Source organism: Callospermophilus lateralis, chromosome 10, assembly GCF_048772815.1.
Source record: "Callospermophilus lateralis isolate mCalLat2 chromosome 10, mCalLat2.hap1, whole genome shotgun sequence".
Taxonomy (NCBI): domain Eukaryota; kingdom Metazoa; phylum Chordata; class Mammalia; order Rodentia; family Sciuridae; genus Callospermophilus; species Callospermophilus lateralis.
This window is the reverse complement of record NC_135314.1, coordinates 119,936,228-119,943,320: the sequence shown is the minus strand read 5'-3', so window position 1 is coordinate 119,943,320 and position 7,093 is coordinate 119,936,228.

Below are 7,093 nucleotides of genomic sequence, written 5' to 3'. Positions count from 1 at the left end.
CATATGTGGGATATAAGTACATATGTGGGTATGCCCCACACAGGAGACTCTAAGTCCATGTTTACACCATGTTGTATATGTATCCCACCATGCTGAGCCATAATCTCTCTACCTAGCTACATATTTCAATATCCCCAGCAGCTTTTCTTTAGAGAAGATCTATGGTTGTAGTAACACATGATTAATAGTGAGTCTACTTGAGAACATCTCACAGTGCAATAGAACAGTTGCTAGTTCAATTAATAGTGGGGGTTTGCACCTCTCTCTTTTTTTAATCCATCCTAGATTCATTCTTTTGTTGAGTACATCTGTAATGAGACCTGGGATTGTGGGGTCACAGCAATGAATTAAACAGACACAGTCCCTGTCCTGTGGGCTTACTTATAATAAGTGGGACAGATCAAGTAAGTAAAAGTTCAAACACAGAAATAACCGGAAATGGAGAGAAGTGCTGGGAGGGAAAGGGGCATGGAACAGAATGAGTCAACCCAGAAGGAGGTGTCAGCAGAGGGCTCCCCAAAAATATAAAACTTAAGCCAATTTCTCCAGAATGAGAAGGAGCCAGGATATGTTCCAAATGATGTTTTTGGTGTGTAGCCAACGCTGGGAACCAGCCATGTTATGGTTAGTCAAGGCCAGAGACACTCTGATTCAGTGTATAGTCTCACCATCATAAACATCAGCTTGTGAGCATGCAGGCCCTCATGTAACCTGTTGGCAGTGTGCCTTGTTTGACCTGCATATAAAAATTGACTACGGAAAATACTTGGGGCTAAATGGGAGCCAAAAATGGACTAGCTGATGACTAAAGCTGAAGGTGGAGGCCAGATACTGTTGCCACCTCTGAATAAAGCATGTCTACTACCCTTAACGGTGTCTTGCATCTTCTTCCACCTGCTGGGATCCCAAAGCTGCTTCCTGGGTCTGAGCCCCGCATGATACACTCTCATCCCTAGGGTTGGGGGAAGGGAAGAGGGAGGGGTTATCAGAGGCAGATGCTCAGAAAGAGAGGCTCTGAGCTGGGACTTAGATCTCTAATGAGGGTCACTGCCTGGCTAGTGCAGGTCTATCTGAGGCCTTCCCAGGGGCTGGTTCTAAGAATGCAGGGGAAAACTGCCAAGAGCTGAGCTGCACAGTGAGGCCGCATGGGATGGTGTACAAGCAGAGAGGACTTGTCTTCTCCCCTCCTGGACTTTCTCTGATGTCCTCCTAGTAGTTGGGCCCAGTGGAGCTAGGGGCAAAGAAAGAATGCCCTCGGTCACACTCCAGCCCCACACAGCCTGAGAGCAGCTCTGAGGCTAAGAGTCAACAGCTTCATAATCAGCACGATTATGCAAGGTTGGGCCTCCAAGGACAGCCCTGGGCTGGACACACAGAGCAGGACATGAACACAGTTGTCAGTGGATGTGACTGTGATGTTCTAGAACACTAATGAAAGGGAGGGCCCTGAACTTAGCTGGGCTCTGCAGGGTAGACCAGAAAGGCACAAAGCTACTTCCTGCTTAAGGTGGCTTCCTAACCACAAAATAACCACCAGAGCCCAGGTACAGTGGTGCGCACCTCTACTCCCAGCAACTCTGGAGGCTGAGGAGGGAGGGTGGCAAGTTTGAAGCCAGCCTGGTCAACTCAGTGAGACTCTGTCTTGAAAAAACTGTTTTCAAGAGTAGGTATACAGCTCAGTGGTGGAGTATTTGCCTAACATGTACAAGACCCTGGGTTCAATCCCCAGTGCTGCAAAATAAACAAACAAATGTAAATAAAATACAAGAATAATCAAACAGCAAATCGGCCCTTGAATATATGACTTTGTTTCTAGTCTCAAACTCAGATGAGCATTGCCATCATCTACGAAGCTTTTAAAAATACTAAGGCCCAGACTCCACCTCTGGGCTCCTAATCAGGTTCGGCAGGACAGGGGCCTGGGGGGGTTCTAAATGTTTCTGAGTGATTCTGACAACCAGCCCTGAACCAACCCAACAAGCACCCTGGTGGCCAAAAGATAGCTCCTGGCAGTGTTTAGACCAAGTTAGGTTTGAAGACTGAGCAGGAATTGGACAAGGAGAAGGCCAGGGTGGGCTGCCAGTGAGCGCAGGGCATCTTGAAAAGGACAGAGAGAACCAGGGGCAGGGATGCTCAGGAAACGCTCACTGACTGAGTGGTTAGACTCTTAGCATCCACCATGTCCAGTGCTCCTCTCTTTTTGTTTTGAGGGCTTTTGAGAAGCAAGGTGTGTGGGGAAATGTTGGTATTTTTTAAACCATTGCTATCATTTCCAGCTGCTCCCCTTCAAGATGAACCCATGGATGAATCTCAGATTCCACCCCACGCGTGTCTAACAGGTACCAAGAGAAACGCATGCATTTAATCTGAGCCCTAGGAAGAGAGAGAGGGGGAGCCCAGAGCCAGGCAGGAGGCGCACAAGAGGCAAAAAGTCAACGCAGCTCCCAAGGTGGATGGACATGGCCGCCCACAGACATGGCTTCTGGGACAGCCATCAGCAGCGCTGGGCCCCTCTCCCCAGGGGGGAACACAAGCTCAGACTCTCTCTCTCACACACACACACACACACACACACACACACACACACACCACTGAAAGGCCACCCACACTGCACCCCAGACATGCCTGCAGGCCCTGTCCTTGTGCACTGTGATGTGTGCACAGGTGGGGGGGGGGGGGCAGCCACTGTGGTGTAAGGAGAAGGAGGGGGTATTTTTCTGGTTTTTCCAAATGATCTGCAAAGCCATTTTGGCTGAGAATATGGTCTGGTTGCCAGTGAACAACCAGAAGGATTGGGTTGTACAGAAGTTCTCAGAAAAACCAACATGTTCCAAGGCAAATAACTGACTAAATCTAAGGGGGAACCGCAAATTGGAGAGATGCCCACAGGGTGTGTGTTGCTGAAAAGCTAAACCCGGCCCAGAGGCTTGAACTGTTTACACCAAGTTGTAGAAGTTAACAAAATAGGTTCACAACAGAGCTTCTCAGATTCTGTGCATCTGGGCCTGGCTTCATTTCCATTCCTTTGATTCCACCAGGAGCTATAATTTCTAAATTTTCCTTCAGGAAAAAAAAAATCATTTAGTTCAGAAATAATGCTTTCTATATAAAACTGTGGCTGTCTCAGGGCTTAATTCTTTGATTTTTTTTTTCTTCCAAGAAAACCATAATAAGAGAGTCTTTCATCTTAATAAAGCCAGACATGGGAAGTTTCTCTCTGAGCACAAAGCAGACAGCAAATTTACTCAATAAAAATTGACCAAGTGCTGCATGAACCAGGCCCTTGGCATGTGGAGAAATAAAGTAATTCTGCCCTCTGTGGGCTTCCACACAGGGAGTGGTGAGGAAGTCAAGTCTCACCTATGCAGGCTTTGGAGTCCGGGCCAAGCTTCAAAGAAGGAGTGGAGCTTTCTTGGCTCATGAAAATTGAAGGGAATTCAGGAAGTAGGGAAACAGGGCTTGGGCATATTGGGTAGAGAGCCAGCCTTTAGGGGCCAGGCTCACATGTTAGATGCATGAATGAGAAGTCCAGAGGGGCACTGGGGGCCAGATTGCAGGGGTCAGTGAGAAACAGATTTAGACTTTATCTTGTGGCTCTTGAGGATCATATATAGACTGCTGAGCTGAGAAAAAAAATAATAGTAGTGAGTATAAAAGCGGTAGCTGACAACTATATTCCTGGCACATAACCAAGCATTTTATATATATTGGCTTATTTGATTTTCCCAATAACTCTATGAGGTAGGCACTACTGTGTCCATCTTACTGATGAGGAAAGTGAGGCACAGAGAAGCTAAGTAACTAGACCAAGATCACATGGCTTATAAATGGCACAGAGAGGTTGAAATGGAATGTAGACCTTGATCTGTGATGGGTGAGGTCCACCCTGCCTCCACACTGGGCCCTGTCTCAGAGCTAGTCTAGAGAATGAAGCTAAAAAGCAGATGCTCAGGTGAGAGGTGGAAGGGGACCTGGCCATGTTCCTGCTTCTGCACTAGAATCGACCACTGCCCTCTCGAATCTTCCTTTGTGTCTTACACTGGTTGGAGCAGGGGTTCGGCCATGAGCAAAATGCTTTCTCTTCACCCTTATTATTAGCAGATTGGGGATCTCCTCAGCTTGAAACTGCCTTCCTCGGCAGCACCTGACCATGCCAGGCACGGTGATGAAGCTGGGGGACACCAAGGGAAGGAAGACATTGTCCTACCCGGGAGCGAAGCCAGGGCCGCCTCCTCCACCAGAACTCTGCCCCACCTGCATGCTGTGGCCTTTTTTGCATGATTTCTAGTTTTTCCAGACAAGCCCCTCCTTACCTTTGCAATATTTCCTCACCTCAGTTGTGGGCTTTGCTGTCCACTCCACTGTAACCACCATAAAAGAAGGGCCACCAAGACTGCAAATTGGTACAGCCAATATGCAAAGCAGTATGGAGATTCCTTGGAAATCTGGGAATGGAACCACCATTTGACTCAGCTATCCCTCTCCTCTGTATATACCCAAAGGACTTAAAAACAGCATACTACAGGGACACAGCCACATCAATGTTTACAGCAGCACAATTCACAATAGCTAAACTGTGGAACCAACTTAGATGCCCTTCAGTAGATGAATGGATAATGAAAATATGGCATATATACACAATGGAATATTATTAAGCATTAAAAGAGAAAAGCATGGCATTTTCAGGTAAATGGATGGAGTTGGAGAATATAATGCTAAGTGAAGTTAGCCAATCTCAAAAAACTAAATGCCGAATGTTTTCTCTGATATAAGGAGGCTAATTCATAATGGGGTTGTGGGGGGAGCGTGGAAGGGTTAGACGAACTCTAGATAGGGCAGAGGGGTTGGATGGGAAGGGAGGGGGAAGAGGGATAGGAAAGATCATGGAATGAGATGGACATCATTACCCTAAGTACATGTATGTAGACACAAATTGGTGTGAATATACTTTGTATACAACCAGAGATATGAAAAACTGTGCTTTATATGTGTAATGTGAATTGTAATGCATTCTGCTGTCATATATAACAAGTTAGAATAAAAATTAAGAAAAGAAAAAAAAGAAGGACCATCAAGGTCCAAAGCTGGTATGTGGTGCCTCTGACCAAAGTACTGGTTTCCCAGTTTAAAATGAGCCACATATCTGGTGTGGGTAAAAACGAACAACTATGTTTTAGAGCAATAAGAGTGTCACCTTCTCCTGGGACAAGCCCAGTGCCTCCCTGTGTGAAAGGCGAGAATGTACCTGTTGGGTAGAGGGACCTCACCTTTGCCCTCACCTGTAAGAAGCAGGTATTCACAAGGAACTGGTGTCAACTACAGAAACTGCCTCCCCAGGAACATGGCTGATGGGAAGGGGAAGACCTGGATGCATCTGCAGGATCCCAGGGGGACACCTCATTTGAGCAGCTATCACCTTCCCAATGAGCTGATGTCCCTGTCTCCACCATGCTCTGTAGGACATTTTCACGGTTCCTGCATTCTCTTGACCTGAGGACTTCACTCTGTGAAGGGACAGGAACAGTCATGAGTCCCACATGGATACAGAAGGAGGACCTATCCCCAAAGCACAGTGCCTCAGGGTGGCGAGTGCCCTATAAGGACAATGGTTCCATTAATAACCCATGCAAGGTCATCACTCAGCACACCTGGGTGTGACCTGCCTCTGTCAAGGCAGAGGTGTCAGGGCAGAGGTCAGCTTAGGGACTCTCTTTGAGACTCTGGGGAAATGACTGGCCCTGGAGGAAAGAACACCAACAAGACTTTATGCAGGATTTCAGCAAAGTCAGGAAGCCCTTCATTCTACCTTCAGATGCTCCGGGGTCCAGGTGCTCCCGGACCAGAGGCCCTGCCTTCAGGAGAACTTGCCCCATCTCTGAGCTCATTAGTTTCCATGCGGACCAGAGTGAGCTGGCCTCTTTGCATGTTTTCCCAGGGCAGCCAGGAGGTCTATCACTGTCTCCATCAAGAACAGCTTCCCGAGCTCTCCTGCACCCCGGGAGCCCAAAATCCAGGCTTCAGAGCACCTGAAGAGCTCCAGCAATCAGCCTGCACACCAGGCACCAGGCACAGATGGAAACTGACACCTCTTTGCCCACCTATGAGCTTGTTTTTCAAAGGCAGGAAGAAGCCACTGTGGCAATGAACAAATACAAAGTCACTAAAAGCGCAAGAATCCACCTGTGGGGACACCAGGAATATGTTGACATTTAAGGAGATTCTGAGTCTTGACAGGGTCAAAAATCCCTGCTGAGGTCCAGCCGCCCTCTCCCTGGCCCTCGTGCAGGGTGGGCATCCCTGACGGAGGGTTGCCTAGGCAATGTCTGAGCAGCACGCCTCCGTCGCAACTGATGTAATTAAAACCGAAACCTTTCAGAGCAAGGTTTAAATAGAAGCGAATCATGCCACATCCAGGGGTCCCTTTACTTAACTCCTACAAATGAATCCCATCTCTAGAGATCTTGGGTCACCTTCCCTGCTCCTAGCCACTTGGCCAGTTTTCCATACCTTGACTCTCATACACAAAGAGAAAGGTTTGGGTTTAGTTTGTTTTTGATTCTTTTTCCTTTATCTTACCCTCTGAAAGACACAGAAACTGAAGTTACATTTTTCAAATTCCTTTGTTAGATTTTCAAATTTAGGGAGCTGTGCTTCAGTTTGTTCCCACACTGCTACTCCACCAAAATGGCAGGAAAAAACTGTTTTTGATGGACTGCAAATGAAAATTTTTAACAATAGTAATAAGCAAGAGTTTGAGTAAATGAACCTCTCCGCAAGCCCTAACCTTCATGTCTATGCATTCCTCTTATAGTTCTAAGACTGCACTTCTTCCATTACCCTCTCCTCCTCTTCCTCCTTAGCTTCCAAGGGCTTCTGTCTTGATTTAAAGAAAAGAAAAAAAAAGAAAGTGATTACGTTTGTCATTTCTTTTTCTCCTTCCTCCATAAACAATTGATCACCAGGATTACTGCAATTCAGAAAACTCTATTTTGCAGACCCAGCAATTACAAGGTCATTCCTCCCTGAAAGAGAACGGTTCCAGGTCCTACTCAGCCCACTTTCTCCCTCCCTGCAGATACCAAGATCTAAAGAT